This window comes from Lepisma saccharinum, chromosome 26 (genome assembly GCF_977018435.1).
Source record: "Lepisma saccharinum chromosome 26, izLepSacc3.1, whole genome shotgun sequence".
NCBI classification, from domain to species: domain Eukaryota; kingdom Metazoa; phylum Arthropoda; class Insecta; order Zygentoma; family Lepismatidae; genus Lepisma; species Lepisma saccharinum.
Window position 1 is genome coordinate 33,627,507 of NC_139254.1, and position 22,579 is coordinate 33,650,085.

The 22,579-nt window shown below is 36.4% G+C and overlaps 1 pseudogene; it reads left to right on the forward strand.

Moving 5' to 3' along the window:
* The first annotated feature begins 6,483 nt into the window (after positions 1 to 6,483).
* The window catches only part of LOC145979618 (cytochrome c oxidase subunit 2 pseudogene), a 30,516-nt pseudogene continuing 14,420 nt past the window's right edge, over positions 6,484 to 22,579 (forward strand).

Genomic DNA, 22,579 nt, shown 5'->3' on the forward strand with positions numbered 1-22,579 from the left:
CCATTAATTTATTTTCGTCCTAGTAATGCTATACTATATTGTGCAAACTGACCATACCTTCAGGTGTGAATCTACACGCAATAAAATCCCCTGTTGAGTTGTGACCTTTGTCTAAGTGGCTACGAAATTGAGTTCATTATTTCTTCTTGTTCTCTCCGCTTATCCTCATGTCATGAACAGACAGAAATGCTAAAAGAAATTAAAACAACTCGAACATCCATTCACGTGTTCCTCTATCCTATTTCCTTTTACCACCACCGCATTATACATAGGATCCGTGGTCGTAGGGCATCTCACTCCTTCGCGGAAAATCATATTTCGTTTACTTGGTGAATGAACTTTTCAGCCATATCCATGCATAAAGTGGCTCTGAAGTTCATCCAGCCTGAGATAAATGGGTACCAATGTGCCAACTATGAAGAATAAATGCGGACGAAGCATTCTGCTGATCCATCATCTTCAAAGTGGCCTAGTATCGAGAATGCGTGGAGCGTTACTCCCATATCACATACATTCGACGCGATCTTCTAATGAAATCAAAGATCAATTGAAATCATATTGATTATGTCAATCTATCCATACAATAAAAGCAGGTCTCAATAACTGCAAATTAAACACTTTCATAGAATCTAATAGAACACTATTTCTCTGGTGATAACATTGCCACCTTCAAATAAATAATAAAAATATAACATTGTATACAGAGAAATTAAACAGAAATAATATGGAAATAAAATTACTCGTGAGAAGTAAAGCGTACAGTTTAAAGTAAGTTTACTAATTAATTTGGAAACCTGTTGCTTACTATACAATGGCTTTGAGCAACAAGTCGGTAAAATTACAAATTACCCTACCTTCGACATGCTAGTAAATAACCAGTCACATATCTTAAAATGAAATAATCTCATGTCATGAGTTTAAAGTAAGATATATTTTGTGGACAGAGAGGAAGATCTTGATGTAGGAATGCAGGTACGACTTCAGATCGGACAATGTCATTGCTGAGTAATGGAAACTGAAAGACATTGGCCAGGAGGAAGTTGTGGCTGATCCAAGAGGGCAGCGTTTGGGGAAGCGTTGGGAGAAGTGGTGTTGAAGAGTAACTTCAGTGCAGGAAGCAACTAGATACAAGGACCGGAGAGAGAAAGTATTTGGTAAGTGAGGGGGGGTCTACTTCTAGTCCACATTCGGTTCTTTAAGAAACCTTTTTAATACATCTTATTTTGTACATTTGAAAAACATATGCGTCTTCTCAAGTATAACTTTCATGTTCGAAACAGCTACGCTCTCACAATTGCAATATTGTGGAAAACACAACCGCCATTAATATTTGACATTTATATAATATAAACTACGGCTACCATACGTCCTGGTTTCCCCGGACATGTCCTCTTTTCAGATCCTGAAATTTGCGTCCGGGCGGGTTTTTACTTTCTGTTAAAATGTCCGGGTTTTTACTTTTGTCCATCATCATAATGATATCACGAAGTTACAACTTTTCGAATCATTAAACGCTTTATGTTTGCAGTACTGGACGATGCGGTGAGCGTTAGTCTTTTGTTGTCACAGTTTTAAGTTCCGGTCGATGTGATTTCCGCGTCATTCGTTTGTTCGTGTTTCGAAGTGGAAGTTAGAGTTTTCGAACACGGTGTAAGCTACTAATATGCCTAAAAGAAAGTGTAAGTTTAGTAATGACTTAACGAGAAAAGTATTCATGTTTTAGACGTGGTACAGACGATTTTGAATGCGAGTGTATGGTTTGTAAACCCGGTACATGTGTGTCTGTGGCAAACAAAGGAGTGCAAGACTTGCAAGCACACGTGGAGTGCGAAAAGCACAAAAGAACCGTCAGAGGTGAAGCTTCATCTACAAAACTGACTTTTCTTCACGAAACCTGGCAGTTAACATGAAGATAAAATAAAGTAATTTTATTTAATGGTGATAAATTGTGTGATTTATGTAATGTTTTCGTGTGTGTGAATAAATTGATGATGTGTGTGGCTTTCGAAGAAAATGTCCTCTTTTTAGCATTTCAAAATATGGTAGCCCTATATAAACGGTTTTCCCTTTCACAAAGATATGCAAAAAGGTTCCTTTCATATACTTTTCCCAATTGTTATTTTTGTTAATAACAAAATAACATAATTTATTCACGGTCCACTTCTATTCACCACATGTCAAACGCGTTTACAACATTTGTGAACAAGTGTGCACACAGGTGCACTTGTTCAAAACACTTGGAGGAGGTTGAGAACAAAGGAAAGTGTCCACAAGTATTTTCAATATTCTCTGAATTTGAATAGACTTTAAGAAATGGATAAGTTGAGAGAGAAGCGAGTAAGAACATTTTACAAAATGATTTTTTTTATTTGTATAAAATATAAATTCGAGGGGGTAATTAATTGTTCCTTGTGAACCCCCCTGCAGTTAATCTTGACCTTCATGAAGACAAAATGCAAGAAATACGTGAAAAGTAATTTCATCTTCAATATCCTATCGTCCTGCTACTCTTAGATTCTGTTAGTCTTGCTTTATTTACTTCAATGTTTGCTCCCACCTTACCATCCTTAGAAATGATTTCCGACCATGGTTGGGAAGGGCAAAACTCCCTGTCCACTTTGTGGTTGCACCAGGGATTTCAGATTTATCGGCGGAGGTTAGTTTAGCCGAAACAGTAGTAATACTTTAGTTATTTTACTGTTTAAATGAGCTCGAGCTACTACAAAATTATCGTCTAATATAAATGATGATATAAATGTTTCTGGTAAAAGCAAAGGTGCGAAGTAGAGGCCGGGCGAATCTGGGACTAGCGCCCCAGTGGGTGGGTAGCCGCCATGGGGAGATTTTAAAGTGGTGTCGACGACTATTCTGTGTTCTGTGTTTTAAAGTGTTGGGCAGGAAGACATATTGAGATATTTGAATTCTTAATTGACGTTGAGGTTATCAAATGTGAAGTCAAACGTGAAATCCTGTGTTGTGTCGAAGTTGTCCGTTGTAACTTCTTGCAGAAATACGACCTAACGAATGTACAATATGGCTAACAAGTTACCATCTAGCGGGAATCAGGTGGAGTAGTAGGTGGTTGCATTTGCAACGAATTTATGAAATGCTAACGGTGAGTTTAGAAGAGGTTATAGCGTCAAGAGCAAGACCATGTGTTATGTGTTATTGTGTAAACTGTTAAGGATATGATGACATCCGATAAAAGCAAAAGAATTAGAACAAATTCTGAAAGATCCAGCTTAGAAAACCGATTAAGAAAGAGACGAATAGGTGACATGGAAGAAGATGCAGGTGAAAACGTGAGGACAAATGATAATGAAGAAACCGAAAGTGAGAGGAAAGTGGGAACGTTTAGATTTTACATAAATGAAATATAAGCTGGAATTGCTCGAGAGAACGTCTAGTACGACAAATACATTATAATAGTATTGGTACGGAAGATAGCAGTAGCAAATGAAGATCTTAACACTGAGAACTAAATGCTCCACGCTGCGAATGAAGAACTGAGAAGTATTTCAGTGTATCTAAAAGAGGAAGTTAGAGCAATAAGAGAATGTAAGCATGATAGTCTAAATAATGCAAATAATACATATGCGGATAAGTTAGAACAAGTATCAGTTGAAGTTCCTAAACCATCAAGGCAAACAAAACCAACTGTGTTTGTCAAGTCAGGGGGGAAAGACCCCAAAGAAATACAGAAGATAATTACTGAAAATGTCAATCCATCAAATGACAAAATCAGAATAACGAATATGAGGACATCGGAGAAGTTACTCATTGTAGAATTTGCAACAAATGAGGAGTTACAAACAATAAAGAATAATCCAATCTTGCAATCTAAAGGGTTATTAATGAAAACCACAAAAAAGAAAAATCCTCAAATAATGTTATATATGAAGTGCCAGAGGCATACAAAGACGAAGGCCTTAATGAAGACATCTATCAATTAAATTTAGATAATGTAATGACAAAAGAAGAAATGGAAAACAGCCTTAAAATTGCCTTTAAAACGGGATGGCTGAACGACTCAACAATGAATGTTGTATTGGAAACAACCCCTACAATGAGGAACATCCTGACTAAGAAAGAAGAACTCTATCTACCATTCAAAGTAATAAGGCTTAAAGACTATATAGAGCTTCCTAGATGCTTTAAGTGTAATGACCTCTGCCACGTCAGTAAACATTGAAGAAACGAAACCACCTGCAGGAAATGTGGAAAATTACATAATGACCAGAATTGTAACTTCGGTAACATTAAAATATTTATACCATGTAAATTTCTCAAGAGAAACTGTAATAAGAATGTATGTCCAACTTATCAAGATCTAATGGACAGGGCAATATCTAAAATAAATTATGGATAACACAACAAAGACAAGTACAAGAAATTCAAATCAGATAAGAGTAATACTACATAATGCCCAAGCTGGCAATGCAAGAGATTATACATTACGTTGCAAACAATAACATCGATATTGCGATGATCCAGGAACCCTACCATATCAAAGGGAAAATTGTTGGACTTCCTGTATCTACTAAGTGCTTCGCTTACTCCAAGACACCAAATGCGGTTACTTTAGTAACAAATAAGGATATCCAAATTACCTGGAGAAATTCCTACTCTACATCGCACTGTGTGTTGATAAATGCTGAGATGGGCGGTAAAATCTGGACTCTAATAAATATTTACTGTCAGTTTAAAGACAGAATATCGCCATATATACAAATGATGGAGAGAGCAATTAGGCACCAAAATGGTTTATATTCACATGTCCTGATAAGTGCAGATGCCAATGCCAAATATCTATTATGGTATAGCGAGGAACTTGATAACAGAGGCAAGGAAATAGAAGACCGTATTGCAAGTAACAACCTTCATATTGCAAATAGGAAATCCTCAATACCACCTTTTGTAATAATAATGGTGGTAAATCGAACATAGATATTACTTTAGTGAATTAGGAAGACCGGCAATTCATTAATAACTGGTGGGTTAAAGATCTGACCACCAGTGACCACAATGTAATTGGATGGAACATAGCCTGTGTTAAGGATGGTACATGGATGACACCGGAATACAATACAAAAAGAAAATGGAGTAGGAAAGAGCAAGACGAACTAAGATATAAGGTCAGGAAAGGTTTTGAGAGTAACCCAGTTGTAAGAGACCAAAGGTTACAAGATAATAGCATGACAATAACATCAACATTCACAACAGCAGTTAACCAATTTTCAAGGCAGAGCTCAGCAGATAAAAAACAAGTGTGGCCTATATATATCTTGAGAAGAAGAACGATCACAAGGAAATTGCGCAAGAACTACCAGAGAGCAATTGATCCTAGAATAAAACAAACCTATTTGTAAAAATATAGGAAATCCAAATGGATTTATCAAGACCTGTGGAAACAACACAAAATTAAACAATTGGCAAGATTACTAAAGAATCAGATCGTTAAAAATCCATGGAGTATCGCGTATAAAGTGGTAACTGGGAAACTAAGGCACGCATATACACCCACAACCTTAAAACGTCAACATAATACGTACACAAACTCATGGAAGGATACTCTGCTGTACTTAATGGAAAAGTTGCTACCACTTGACAGTGAAGCTGAAGACTCTGATATGCAAAGAAATATTAGATGTGAACTACAGGAGACTTGCGAGAATGAGACATTAGTTCTACCTTTTGCCAAGGAGGAAATTGCCCTGGTAATAGACCAACTTAAATGTAAGAGAGACCCAGGGCCTGATGGACTGGTAAATGAAGTCATCAAAATAACTAAGAATGAATTATTGTGAAGTCTGCAACAAGTTCCAACCAGAGTCTGGCAGCTGGTGAGTTCCCAGAGGACTGGTGAAAGACAAAGATAGAGATCCTGAAGAGCCGAAATCCTTTCGACCAATATGTCTGTTGGATACAATGGGTAAAATCTTAGATAAATTAGTTGTTAAGCGATTGAACGAGAGAAGAGCATTAACTGGGGTGTCAGAAAAACAGTATGGATTCACCCGTGGACGTTCAACAGAGGATGCAATACAACACGTACAGACATTCGTCCAAGAGAATTCACATAAATATGTACTGGCCATCACGCTTGATATAAGCAGCGCTTTTGATAATATGTGGTGGCCGTACATATTGAAAATTCTAAGATAGGCTCAAACACCCAGACCATTGTACAACTTGATAACGGACTACTTAGATGGCATATCTGTCCAGTTTAAAGGACCTCAACAGACAGTTAAAAGAGAAATAAATAAAGGATGCCCACAGGGATCTGTTCTGGGCCCGGTTCTTTGGAACCTTACTTTGGAACCATTATTATACTCTCTTGAAGAATCCAAGGATGTGGCAGAAGTAACGGCATATGCCGATGATATCCTGATTCTCATAGAAGCAAACAATCGTAGAGAGATAGAAGTCCATGCAGGGGAAGCCCTACGACTAGTCGAGAAGTGGACCCTAACATCGAAAATGAAGATAGCAACTGAAAAATCCCATGTTCTGTTAAGAGGGAAACTTCAAAGACCAGCTGGAGCTATTATAATTGCTAAAGTAGCTCCGCATAGTAAATACCTAGGCATAACTTTGCAAGCCCAATTTAAGCTAAGAATGGATGTTGAAAATGTGGTTGGGAAAGCTAAGGTTCAGCTTCACAAGATCATCAGTATGGGGAATCAAGCTTACGGACTCCCACAAGAAATATCGATGACATATTATAGATCGATCTTCTTGAGTATAACATGCTATTCAGCATCGGCATGGGTCCATCTTACTGACCAACAACAGGTGATTAATAAATTGAGATCCAAATTCGGAGCCTTTAAAACTATATCCACAACATTAATCATAGCGATTGCAGGAGTGCTTCCTATTGACTTGGAGGTTAAAAGGAATGCCTCGAGGTATTGGCGGAAAAAATAAATCACATGAAGACCAACCGAATTCTGGGTACCCAGATTAATACCCTTGCTTAAATAGACTAAAGTTTATGGGATAAATGGCAAGCAGAATGGAGTCAACAGCAAATCTCAGTCCACTGCAGAAGATATCTTCCTGATGTGAGGATAAGGAATATGTTTTTCAAACCAAAAAGGGGCATGGTCCATTTCATTTCTGGCTATGGACCATACAAGTCTAACTTCAAGCGATTTAACTTAAGTCACCGTGGCCAATGTTTGAACTGTGGCGTTGAAGGTACTCCGCATGCAATTGTTAACTGCACTAGTCATTCTAGTAATGAAATCGAGAGTCTAATTCAGGACTTCTAGACAGCTGACATCTGGAAATCTGAAAGGTTTCCAAGAATCAATAGGCTGGCCGAGAAAATCTCAATCTTAGAAGAGGAGAACTACATCCCAGAATTGAGAGTGAAGCGTAATGAAAACACAATTCAACTCACTCTATCAAGAAGGAACAGTAGCAGAATCAGTAACTTGGAAAGGTAATCCCAAGATCAAGAATTGGAAGTGTCTGAAGAATCCAGTGAAGTGCAATTTTATGAAATGGGCCCTACAGCATTAAACAGAAGGAAATTCTACATAAAATCATTACGAGGGACCATACCAGAAGAGTCAATAACGTAGCTCTGGCTGGTGTTGGCAGACATAACAATCAAGGAACCGTCATGGACTAAAAGACGGTCCGCAATTGGCCTTAGTGGACCTCAATGCATAGTGTATTCGTGGAAGACTGTATGAGTATCCCTAAGTGTAGATTTAAAAGAAAAGTGTGGTAAGTGGGTCCTGAGTGTGATCACTCCAAGAAGCCTGGAAATGGACCACGGACTATCGAAACTTCATCCATGGATCTGTCATGAACTTTACGTTCATCTATTGGATCACGTCCAGGAACCTCTAGAAGCGGAAGACTAAATCCAAGTCGAAGAAAGAAGACTGAAGAAGAAGCCATCATCCGGTCTAGCAACTCTCCTCACTTTGGGAGGCTAAAGGATCTAAGGATCCACAGTATTAATCTTAATTATGTATCAATGTTCTGTGCTTAGTATACTGTATTATATTTCTTATATAATCATCATATTATTTATTCTATTTTATATCATGTCAGATTCTATTATATGTTGCTAAGCAAGGACAAGGGATTCTAAATTGTGAATGTGATGTCTTAAATATTTTTACTAGAGCAAACATCATTGGAATTGGTCTGAGGACCATGACTAAATAAGTCAATCATTTCTGACATATCACTTTCATTATTATTTTCTATATTATTTATATATGTTTGAATTTATTCATAGTATTTATTGTTTCATTCTTTCTCGTCTTTGTTCTGGCACAAATACTATGCATAGAGAAAACATCCAAACAGTAAACACACCTTGGTTTTTCAAGATAGGCACCAAGGTTAATTACATCTCTGCCATCACCTGCATCCTCCGTTCATCCTTTCCATAGGGACACTACCGCTCCTGGTAAGATTATAGATAGATTAGCAATCGACGCCAAGTACGCCAGGAGGGAGGGTGATACGTGTGAGTGGCGAGAGGAGGCTGGAGGACCTCGTCCCTCAGTGTCCCTAATATATATGATATTGTGTGTTGCAAATCAAATGCATTTGATACCTCTCGCTTTGTTACCCGTATTTTGGTTTTTAGCTCCTTACATGGTTACGCTTTTCTTTTGCGTAGTAAATATGGCATAACCTTAGTAAAAAATGATAAAAGTAAATAATTTCTTAGAACCATTTTAGCTTTTTGATGTTTTCGATCTGTAAACAGATTAATAAGGCTTCATTTCACGTTTCGCCTAAAGGCTGAACTCCATTACTATCTACCACATACACTGATAACTAAACTCACTTAGTGAAGAACAATCATTCACGTTCATATATTCCAGTTGAACTACTTATAATATCAGAAATCACTTTGACATTTTTGAAAAGATAACACAATCTACTTATTCATTCACTACTTTCTTCAAATATTAAGACTAAATTTCAGACTCCAATACACTTTCCCACACAAAAACGAAATAAATACTCCTAGAAACATGAGAGTCTACATGAAATGAAAAACTTATTTACAATTAACACATGAGTCAAAACTAGTGAACCATAATGTGCACTCACCTACAAGTTCAATAGTTCCAAATGTTACTTTCCTCTCCTTCACATTTGCGTTATTTGTTTCTAAACTGTGAAGTATATTTTGATATCTACTATGTTCGCTGAAACAAAATTAATAAAACTAGAATATTGTGTTAATAATTTGTATAAAAATTATACCCTGACGTTACAATTGTTAAAAATTTAAAGTTGTTCAATTTTGAAAATACCGTGTGTAAAATTATATTTTATTTAAATATAGTATTCATTAGTTCTAAATTCATAATACACCGTGTCCATAAATATACTGTTATACTTTAAAGTGGTATTACAGCTTTGGATAATCGTATTTAAATGAAATTGGTGACATTTGAAAGAAAAACTCAAATATTTTTGTGCATGTCAACAATAGACACCAATATCAGCAATGGACAACAATGAACGAGATCAAACATAGAAACTGAAATAAATTCACTCCTGACAACAATGGACGATGCGGGTTCAATGTTGGATATTTAGCAGACAGGCGGGTTATATGTGAATGTGTTCCTTTAATATTGTGTTGATATTACAGAAGATTTAAGAACGTAGTTGGTGTGTTTTAGAATATCATTACACGCAGAGTTTGGTGAAGGTTCAGCGTGCTTATAAGCGACGGTTTCAAAATTAGGCTCCTTCACACACGTCAATTTTGAAGTGGTACCGGGATTTTGTGGATCGTAGCTGCATATGTCATCAAAGGAAAGGCCATTCAGGGAGACCATCTGTCAATGCGGGAATTGTGGAACAAGTGCGGGAGGCATTTGTTCGTAGTCCTACGAAGTCTGTACGTAGAGCTAGTCAGCAGTTGTACATCCATAAATCCACCATATCTAAGATCCTGCGTACGCGACTGAAGTTTCCCCCCTTACAAACTGCAATTAGTGCAAAAGTTGAAACCTGATGACCCTGTAAAACGATTAGATTTCTCTGAACATTTCATGTTACAAATGGAGGATAACGTAAATCTGTCAGGAAAAATAATTTTCAGTGATGAGGCAACATTCCACGTTGGTGGAAAAGTGAACAGACATAATGTAAGGATTTGGGGGAGTGAGAATCCACATGCAATTTTGGAAGTTGAAAGAGACTCCCCTAAAGTGAATGTCTTTTGTGCCGTATCGAAACGTCAAGTCTATGGCTCATTTTTCTTTTGAGAGGCCACTGTGAAAGGTCCAGCTTATCTTGACATGCTCACTGAATGGTTATTTCCACAATTGGAAGAAAATGAAGGCAATGAATTTATTATTCAACAAGATGGAGCACTTCCTCACTGGCATTTACATATTCGGAGACATCTGAATTAGCGGCTTCCAGGAAGATGGATTGGACGTGCCGGTAATGATGATAATGTCTTCTACAATTGGCCGCCGAGGTCACCTGACTTCACGGTCTGTGACTTTTTTTTATGGGGTTACATAAAATATTGTGTCTATGTATCCCCATTTCCTCAAAACCTGCAAGAACTGCAAATTCGCATCACTTCTGCAATCCAGTCCATCCCTGTGGATATGTTGGGGCGTGTGTGGCATGAATGGGAAAATCGCCTTGATGTCTGCAGGGCCACTCGTGGGGGCCACATTCAATGTCCATGAGTTGTAAAATAAAATATTTGAGTTTTTTTTTTTCAATTTTCACCAATTTCATTTAAATACGATTATCCAAAGCGACGTAATACCACTTTAAAGTATGACAGTATATTTATAGACACGCTGTAGTATTAAAAATGAAATATCTTCCGAAGAATATCATATTGCATTTTACTATAAATAAATTTTGCTGACTGTAACTAACGATCTTTAATAAATATTAATAAATTACTTCATACAACACAGATATTTACTTGTGCATATATTTGCTTTAAACGAAAGGTTACTCCTCCTTTCGAAAATAAGTAAGAAGTGTATGTTTGTGGAAGGAATGAATAGCCTATTCCGTCATTACTGAAATTATCTTTATGCTTTCATATCTCCGCATAATGACCAATACGGCGACTACTAGGCAAAACGTACTAGTACTGGACTCACTACCTCGCCACTGATTGTCCCTTGGTTCAATTTATGACAAATATTGTCAAAAGGCCTATTTATACTACTGTTTTTACATGTTTGTCGGTAATTTAAAATACAAATTTCAAGTCCATATGACATACTTCTAAAAAGTTAAGAGGATTCACGATAGATGGTGTGCATATGCTGATTGAAGTCACCCTTGCATACGTTAATGATGGAAAAGTTCGCTAGATGCCACTGGCCATTCTGCGTAGCTAACTGAAAGCTTGAGAATTCCGTCTTACCTGTCTTGTATCAAAATGACGAAATCAATGTTATTATTAAATAAACTTCACATCAGCATATATGTAATCTTGAGCTTTTTGAATATTCATTATCAAAAGTATAAATCCAATAGCATTGTATTGGCGTATGCAATGGGTCACTTCGGTCGGATCTTGATTTGACCGGGTTCAGCAATTTTCCCCGTGTAAATTATGTAGTAAATATACAGCGTGTTTCATGACATGCAGTTACAAAAAGTGATAATTGAAAGTATTCTGGATAAGAAGGCACTGAGTTCCTTAATACACCCAAGAATGTTCATAATGCTCACTAAATCATTCGTTAAAACGTCATGCTAACGTTGGACAAACGAGTTGTGGATGTTGTAAAAAGTAAAGAGGCAAGAAGGTTACCGAAAAAATGTCGATAAGGATGGTGTTTCGTCTCGGATATTTGGAGGTAAAAAGCCTTTGAATTTTGCTGTCCGCGGATTAGGTGGACATTTTTATTTGACTGTTTTTCTTACAGGAATGCCAGAAGAACAGCTGGTCGGAAGTGAAATACGAATTGTGTCAGCTGGACTTCACGTGGAGGAACAAATGAGGTGGGGCAGTGACCGATTCTCATTTCCCCCAACCGGCATTAGAGGTAAGCCAGCTTTCCACATTTCGTTTCACATGAGCTCATGTAGTGTACTAGAATAGTAGATCTACTTCATAGATAGTTAAATTACGTAGCATGCTTGCGTGTGTATCGTGTGCCGGTAGAAAACGCTAAATCTTCAAATTTTCTGAACGTGGTTCGAGCGCGATGGCGGCGGACGCCATTGCCATGAAAATTGATTTTTCTGTAATGTGGGCATGAAACTGGTTGATTCCGCATGACAAAATAAGAATCGACGTTGAATAAGAACGGACATTGTTCTTTTCTCAGGTTTGTATAGTAGGAAGGTCAATTTTCACATATTAGAATTTGGTCAAGGTCATATGCCCTTATATGGGAGTGCATGGTATTGACATAAACTTCTCGCACCAGTGAATTTTCAGGGTGCATTCATGTGACTTGAAAGAAGTCGATCATTGCATTAAACTAGTCTGAAGTATTGTTGTTATATAACCTGCGTAAATGAGTCAACCAGGTTATTAATAAAAATGTCTGTTGATGTGTGAGAAACACGGTGGTTTAAAAGAACGCTTGCATATTTGTGAAATAAATTTGAGCAAATGGAAATTGTAATGCAAGTCACTTCACTAGGCTCCTATTGTGCGATAGATCAATTTACCATAATTTACAGCTGTTCTGATGAAATAGGACGAACTGCACGTCTTTCTAGTATTATCATAAAACATAAGAAAAATTTACATAGCACGGTGGCAAGAGATTTGTATGTATTTCAGCTAAATAAATGTGATAATTAATTCGATGAGTTCCTTTCTATTGGGTTAATATTTTCCATAGATGCATGCTATAGTTATATTCATATGTGTATTAATCAATGTTTCCCTTCCAGAAAGAGGGAATTCTGGGGTGTCCTGGTGGTATCTACGTTAAATATATGATACCAACAATTTCATCAGCTATTGTACTTATACAATACTAGAACATTTTGACCTATTTTGACCTAGGATAAAATAACTGCACAAAGTGTAATTACGTGTAACTCAGTATATATATACATAATCATATTGCTCGTGGGATGCATGTTAAAGGGGTGTGAACTTGATAAAGCGAAGAGTAGGATATAGTTCCTAAAGACTTTGAGTTTTGAGTGTATATACGAGGGTGGTACAAGAGGTGTACCATTGTATAATTGAACTACCAATATAAGATTTTATCACATATCTTTCTATATCTGCTATTTAGTAGGGTCAAATAGAAAGATAAATAAGTACATGGCATGAGTCAGTAAATATAATTCTTGAGTTTGTAGTTAGTTCACACATAGGTTATGGCTTATTTCGGGGGTGTACATTAAATGGTGTTGGGGATAATATTTTGGTCTAGGCAATCTGATAGAAGTTTTGACATACTGCAGCCTACCTGTCAGCGTTACCAACGTTACCAGGCTAGTCGTCCTAGAAATCGTGGGTAGATGAGTAGAGTAAATGGTAATTAAGGGAGTTTGTGTTTTAATTGTTTAAGGGTTTCTAGCGGCGCACACGGGTTTCTCAAGCACACGTGTAGATGATTTCGAGACTTATTTTTGAATTTGGTAGCCTTGGTAAATTGTCCAATTGAATTGTCCCTTGGTTTTTGATTGACCATTGTCGTTCATTCTTTAATTCATTTTTTCGATCACCGTGCACCGTAGTTGAACAGATTAGTATTATGATGCTGGATAACGTTGCAACGCAAGAAACGTTAAAAATACGAAACAACATAAGTGCCAGTACATGTTATAGAAATGAACATTACGCTTATATGTGTAAAGATATAAATGCTTGGGACTAAGTAGTGTTAATTTGATTGATATTTTGTTAAAGAGAAAGTAAATCTGATATATTAGCTAATTTCTTATTAACGAAATATTTTATCATTTAAGTTATGACAGGAGAAGAAGTAAAACACATGAAAATTTCAAATGAGGGAACTATGGAAGATACTGGATATGAATTATGTTTCATAATGTCACCTTCCTTGCATATCAATAGAATTGTAGGGTGAGAAAACATTTCAGGATTTTATCATATACATTATTATAGTTTGAAAAGCGATACAATATATAACTTCTCAAACAAATTTTAATATTAATTTCCATAATAATTGTTTTGTATGTTTAAGAGTATTTGTTGTCCATTGCAGATTGCTTTACTAAGGTTACTATTGTCAGATACACTGAAACGAAAACGGATATGACAGCATGCACTTTGCACTCAATGATGTTGAGTTTAAAGTGTGTGAAAAACTCGCAACTAGTAGGGTAGATATAAACAAATATCTGTACATGTTGAAAATGGTCCCACTCTGGGATAGTTAAAACGCACGGGAAATCGTTAGCTTAATTGACAAACCAAACTAAAGTCAACATAGGATAAGAGCAATTCAGTGTTTCTTTGTTAAGTTGTTAAGTTCAGCATGGCACAATATTTTAAATAATGCTGATATAATAAAATAAATTTAGTTCTTTAATTTTAACGACTCTTTACCAAAATAATATAATTATTCTTTAGATGCTTAAATTTATGTGCAAACACACATGTATGTATTTCTAGTGACTCATTGCAAGTGTTGGCTATTGTGCATGACTCACCAAAATAAACTCATTGGGCGAGGCAGATTCATAATAATATTATTAACCCGTGGCTCTACAGCCCTTGAAAGTCCTTGGCCTATCTCCCGACTGTCAGTCTCTCTCCCACAATCCTACCTAGATGCGTGGAGATATGCAATTGGTAATGAGGTGACGTGGGGTCAGCACTCTGACCCCCCCCCCCCTCGCAGTTATAGTAGATTTTTATGACTTGGTTTCGCTACTAAATCGTAGCTCGCCAATTTCCTCACTATAGTGTGTTCCCACTGGCCATACACAGGCGGAGAACTCACAGACTAAACCCAGGCCGACTCGAACTCATGCCGTCCCGCAGTCTGAGCCCACAGCACATCGTCTTAGATCGCACGGCCACGGAGGAGGACAAGGCAGATTCATATGAACCAAAAATAGCCAAAAATGATAATTTACCTCAAAATGACAAAAAAGATATTTACTTATTTTCATTTCTCATTCTTCGAACTTTTTTTAAGGAGTTGAGACTGGATTTAAGTCCACCTTACACACAATAAGGCCAATCGGTTTGTGCGATCCGAACCACTATGTGCCTTCACCGGTTATCGAAACCAGGACCCCTTGATTACAAGAAAACGACGCTGCCACTGCGCCATCGCGGAGGCATTGTTTACCAAGGAGGATTCTTATAATCGCTTCACGAAATCGAGAAAAGAAATATGCGACTCAGGAAATCGTACAGTCTGTGAAAATAATTACTTATAACACGTTGCGTGTTTTAGTCCATGAGACAGGACCTCAAATTTAGGCGATCGGTACCACTCGGGGGGATTTGTTCTCATATGATTTTTTGGATACCTGGAACTGGAAAATGTGTGATAGCATCTCAAAACTCTTTGCTCTTTATATGGTTTTTCATATTTTTTATAAATAGTATAAAAATTCATCAAAATATTTGAAAAAAGGAAACTAATTTCATCAGACTTATTAAATTCAATATTATTTTATAATAATTATAACTATTAAGTATAATAATATTAATATAATCCTTTTAATAATTATAAAACTTTATTATATTGCTTATATACTGACATAGATTAAATGCATAAGTTTCACTTACAATTTTCAATGATCAAAGTGGATAAATCTTAAATATGCATGTATGTTATAATTTAACATAAACAAAGTTTAACTTTTTACATTCATCATCTTTTGAATAGGTGCCATCACTCATTGATTTTCATATGTGGGAAGTCTGCACTTGTCAGTGCACCTGACGTTATTTAGACAGAAGACGCAGTTTGTAGTTTCTAATGAATTGGTTGGTTGATTGGTGTTTCAAGTCCACTTTATGCACAGGAAGGCTAATTGGGACTGGACCTAAAGTTCAAAGTGAGATTTGAACCACTGTAAGCCTCCACCGGGTATCGAAACTGGGACCCCTTGATTACAAGGCGGTGACGTTAGCACTACACCATCGGGGGGAGGTTTCTAATGGAGATGCAAGCTAGTAGATCTAACAGAGTTTAAGATGCTGGTTGCAATTCCATCAAATCCATTACCAGCTCCTCTGCCCCATCGTATTTTTTCTATGTCCTCCTTCTCCCACTTGGTCTAGGTGTACGTGGAATATTTCAGAAGACATCTCTTGCTTACAGCGGATTGATAATCGCACGTTAAGCATGTTTCTTGGAAGTTGATAAACGTCTATCTCACCCTCCTTCTGGCAACGAATAGACGACATGTCATGTCATTCACATAATATATGGAAGATTTTGGAGCAAACACTAAGCACGAGAACTACAATTTGAGATCCCATTGATCTCCGAAACTGGGGTTGGTGCCGCCATCGCTGCTGTTAATCATGCAGAAAATGGGATTTGTGCACTTTTTGTTATTCCAGCAACAATAATAAATCTAGTAATTAATATTATATCAAAATCAGAAATTAATCAAAAATAATAAATATAATTTCAACTACCATAACTTAATCTTCAATCAATATATAATAAAATAAATACATCCCCAACTCGATTAGATAGGGCAGTTAGCATTCCCGCAGAATAAGAACGAACATTCTGATAATAAATTACTAAACAATAAGAAACTAATCCTAAGCCGTCTCATCCTAAAATAATTATAATAATATTAGGAGAAACAATTAAAAACATTATAGACCCAACAAATAATAAAACTAAAATAATAAATCGATTTATGTTATAATCTCCTTCTATGTAAGAACCTCTATAACTAATAACTATAGAGGAAATATTTATAACTAATCCTATAAAAATTAAGGATATTCCGTCAAACAATATTGTTATAATAATATTAGAACTATTTAAATTAATAATACTTCACTCAATAAAAATTTTAACATCCCTAATTAAAAATATTATTCCTAACAACAATAAAATTAATCTACTAATTAATAAAATAATTGATATTACACTTGTAATAGAAAAGTTAAAAACCATTGATTTAAGAACTTCTTACCAATACAGCACACGAAGTCAGAATCATGTTTCTGAAAGGTTACGAAGTCTCATTTACATAACATACTTCAAAGTTTCCCTGTCGTGGTTGCTTTAACGTTGCGTGGTGCTTTCATTTTTGGCGCTCGTTACTTTTTACACAGTGCCCATTCTCTTTTGTAGTTACGTGCGATAGCTTCCTTGTTGGTTCCCATCATCCACTGCGCCAAAGAAGTTGAACGACGCTGCGCACCGACGAAGCCAAACACAGATGAGTAGCATGGTTTGAGCTTTGTTTCATTGGACAATCGTCTTTGTAAAGTCAGAGGTAAGTGTATTAATATTTACGTTTTTAACAGTAGTCTTTTTTACGACGAAAATACAGAATTCCCAACATTAAATAAATGAAATATAGCCTACTATAATGAATTCTGCTTCCTTCATGATTGGAAACAAAGTCAGTTTCAGATTAGTGCAAAAAGTATGTTACTTTTATTGTGAAATTAAAGTGGTTTGTGTGAACATACATATATTAATATATATATATATATATATATATATATATATACACACAACAAAATTACTCACGTACCGTGTAATTTATTTCCTACTTCTACGTGCAACGTAATCAAGCATGTTATCGTTCTGCCGAGCGTGGCCGACTATCACGGGACCGTTTACCCACTGTACCCCCTCGAGAATTACGTCGAAAGTTTTTTAATCGACAGATTTCAATGTTTTATGTAATGTAAAAGTGGTTCCAGCGTTAGGAAAGCACAAATAACAGATATATTTGATACCATAGAATGGCACCCGTAAGTTAGAATCTTCAATTTCTAAGTATTTTCGCCGCTTTTTGTTGGTAAAAATTGTTTGTATGTACAGTAAAATAGCGAAAGAACGCGCCGAAAATGACTGTCAGTACCAAACCTAACAATCCTAACCTAACTACGTAAAATTATAGCTGCTTTTGTGGAAAGTCGTCTTGGGTGCTATATTCACTTACGTGAAGCCTTCGGGCTATTCTGCTTCACAGTAAAGAAACATGCCAAGGAAACAAACGTACTTTACTTCACAATAACACATTTCCGAGAGCTAAAATCAACTGAATACGTTCATAAACAACAAAATCTTCATAAACAATGCAAGATATTTCACTTTCTTTTGGGGTACAGAGGGACAAGGGTGCCGTGAACATTTCCAGGGTACCAGTTAAATAAGCCGGACACACTTTTAACTCGTTTATTTTCAAATGAAATTAATTTCTACTTACCTCATAAGCATAGCGGAACATTTTTCAACTTTGGAACACTTTTTCCATGAAAAAAGCGTTATTTTTAACATTATAATTATTTATTGGTCGTTGCTAATTCGGCGGGCAAATCTTGACTCACGTTGTCTATCGTCTTACCTATACTATTGTCAGCTGATGTGCAGTGTTTCCAAACTTATGAACCGATAAATGCCGCACAAACTATTCACAAAAGGTTTTTTAAGCGAAAATTGATCCACAAACCATTCACGGAAGGTTAGGTTAGGCAAACATAGAAAATTGAATTGAAAAAAAAAACGCTCACACGTCATCTTGTAAAACTACCGCGTGGTTGTTACACTAACACTTATTAACCGAAAAATGATTGTTATTAATCCACAAACCATTCCTGGAAGGTTAGGTTAGGTTCAGTTAGGTTAGGCAAATAGAAAATTAAATTGAAAAAAAAAATCCCGCTCACACGTCATCTTCTAAAACTACCGCGTGGTTGTTGTACTGACAGGAGGTTACGTAATCGAACGCACGAAACATTTGATTCATGTAGTCGACGATAATGGTGGCACGAGCTATCGTGCAACGGAGATGCATGAATGACTAAAAAACCTTACTTACAGGCCAAATTCAATTACGGAAGTACTTTCTCGTCTTCTCTCCTGTAAATTTCAAGAAATGTGTCTCCGGCTTATCTAATTGTTACCCATTTCCAGCGCACACAAATAAAATAACGTGGAAGAATACTGCAAAGTGTTCCGTTGTGGACTGTCGGTATGGATAATTATTACAGACCTAAATGCTTTCATTGTTAGGTTAGGCAGCTCAAATTTATGGCTGTTAGCAATAATATTTTTCTGTAAATACTTTACAATGTCCATGATGTAGGTATGAAGGGGTATTACATTCCTAAATGCATTTGTTAGGTTAGGCAGGCCAGGTTTAGGGCTATTGTGATAGCAATTCCATATGCTATTCTCATCACCTGGTGAAGAAGCTGTGGCCTAAATATACACCTTTTGCATTTACAGTATAACCCCCCCCTCTAAATTTTGCACAAAACTTACCCTATTCTTTGAAAAAGAAAATTTTCTATCTTTCCTGTGTATAGTGAAGAGGTGTAGAATACCTTGTACCATATAAGGTGTTACGTTCCGAGCCTCTATCTAAAAATATTCACGTTTCAACTAATTCATTCTGCGATATTGTTACAATGTGTAAATTGAGGGCAGCACCATTGTCATGCAGTTTTTTTTAATTTTACACACTGGCTAGATGAGTGGGTAGCAACAGCTATGCCTGCTTCGAGATATGTGCTGACATGTAACAAAAACCTTTTTTGCTCTTTTGTATGCATAAACCTGAGGTGCCTAACCTACTCATGTGTGCATCCTATCTATAGCAGAAATAAATATGTGAATAGTATAGGTAAGACAAGTTTAGGTTGTTTCTGCTAGTAGATGCATGCGTCAGTAGGTTAGGCAGGTCAGGTTTATACATACTGTATAAAAGGCCCCAAAATATTTTTTGTTTTATGTTCGCACATGTCTCCAAGCTGTTTTTGCACTGCTTGCAAAAAAAAAATTGTCACATTCTTGCAAACTTATGCAATCAGACTTTGTTTTAAATATAGATGGGATCTACAACATGCACGAAGTAAAATTGTAAATTATTTTTGAATCTCGATTCTTGTTACTTCAGCTCCTTTGGTGGCAATAATAAGATTAGCCGTTGATAACAAAAAATTTACATGACACACTTAATCAAAATTCTGTTTACATTTAAGTATACAATTATAGACAAAACAGACATGGTACTATGGTACTGGCTACCATAACCCTCTGAAAGATACAGCATGCCATGACTTGCAGTAGTGTCACAGTGCTGGGACTGGTTACATGTATATTATTAGAGGGTATGACTGAAGATGACCGGACCCCTCTCCGATTTTCTTCATATTCGGCATACTTACTAATTGAGACCTGATAATGACAAATATGAAGTTAAAATTTGTCAGAAACATCTAGAAATTGCAAAGTAATTACGAACCATTGACGCTAGCCCAACGAACCATTGACGTGTGGTTAGGTTAGGCAAACATAGTTAAAATTTCGTGTCGTGGTAGTATCAGGATCTAGAAATTGCAAAATAATTGCGAACCATTGATGCTAGCCCCCGAACCATTGACGTGTGGTTAGGTTAGGCAAACATAGTTAAAATTTCGTGTCATAGTAGTATCACGAATATATATATTTGCTTGTGAAACCAAAAAATTCGCGAAAAGAGACTGTTTTCATTCCGAAAACTAATGCCTTATTTTAGCTTATTTTGCAATTTCTAGACATTTCCGACAACTTTTAACTTCAGATTCGTGATTAGAAGGCCTCAATTAGTGAGTATGCCAAATATGAAGAAAATCGGAGAAGGGTCCGGTCATCTTCAGTCGTTCCTATTACAGTGACCAACTGTGCCAGGTGATGAAGCTAATGATTTTATTATTATTATTATTTAATCTGGTCTCATTATTCATTGTAATATGAGGAATGTTTGTTACGAGACACACACTAATTCATAAGAGATTGTGTTGTATTATTAGTTTCCATGTTGCTTATGAATGTTCAATTGCAATGTTATGGGGGAAATGAAACATTAACTCCAACCTTAGATGTGGGGTAGGTTTCACTACTACACTTTTTATAGTCTACATTAATTCCACTATCAGTCACCCATCAAAATAATCCTGTCAGTTCGTTACTGACTGTTGACTGTTGCATGTAATGGTTGTGTTCGGGCTGGGGTAGAATATACCCAATGTCCAAGGTTGCGTTATTGTTTCTGCAATTTGTCTTCTATGCACTACCGAGCATTTCACATGTTAATTCATAAGTAATTTATTTGACTACTCATCCACATCAGGAATCCAATTTAAATAGAAATAAATTACTACTGATTTAATTCATAAAATTTCTTCTTTTAGGAACTGTTTACCAACACTGGCCAAATGCTAGAGCAAGGGGTGTCTAATAGGGCAGAAGTGGCGTGTGCGGGTCAAACTCAGAAACAACAAACAAGTAAGTTATAATGATGTAATGGAAACTGGGATAATTTGCATTGTTTTACTCACAAAAGTCATGAAAAGCAATGCACTGATTCAGATTAACATATTTACACTGCAGTTACAGAAACATAACCACGAATTAGATATTTGCCGGGCTTGTGGTTGTGCTAGTTTTAAAGTGTAATCTACAATCACATTCTCCTTGATTTACAGTGAGAACAATGGCATCAGGAAGATATAGATATCTGCCATTGTTCCTCCAACCAGACAGCTTGCTAAAGGCATATATAGCAAGAAAACTTGGTGAAACTTTTCTCCTCCATATGGCAAGAATAAAAATCCATAAAACAAAAAAAAAAAAAAATCGCAAGCACCCCTCCGCCCTAGTTGTCTCATGGTCACCATGTTAAACTACATGAGCATCCCCCCCCCAAATAAATCCAACGCTCTATCAAACATCCCCCAGCTAACATTTTCCACTTCAAACTCAGAATCTAGAGACAATGAAATGCAAATTTCTTTTCCAAATCAGCCTTGAAAATGTTGGTTAAATTACATAGCAGACATATATTCACCTATGATTATTCCTGTTTGTGCTTTTGTGTGACTTTCGCACAGCAAAAGAAAGTGTTCGTTGCAGTTTGAATTGTTCTTTTGTTTAAGTTCACTTTATGCACAGATAAGCTAATCGTGTCTAGACCTAGAGTTTCAAGTGGGAACCGAACTGCTAGGTGCCTCCACCGGAAATTGAACCTGGGACCCCTTAATTACAAGGCAACGACGTTACCACTATGCCATCAGGGAGGCAATAAAGTGTTTGAGTTATCATTTTTTATGTGAGATGCAGAATTTTTTCCAACAATGGTTTTGGTTCTTTGAGAAACTGTACAAACATACAAAGCTCATAATAAATTAATTTTCTCCCTTTCCAAAATTGTGCCTATTGTATTCTTAAAGCACAGACATTAGAGAAAGACGTCTCATTTTGGCACATCTATCCCTTCTCTTAGATGTGGCACAGTGAGTTTGAGATGTTTGTTTGATTGAAGGAATTGCTGTAAAGGTTTTGATATAAATGTATAGAATAACTGTCATTCCATGTTTGTTTTATAATCTCATAGAGTTGGAAGTGGTCAGAAAAACTGGCTTTTTGGGGGGAAAACATTTTTTTTC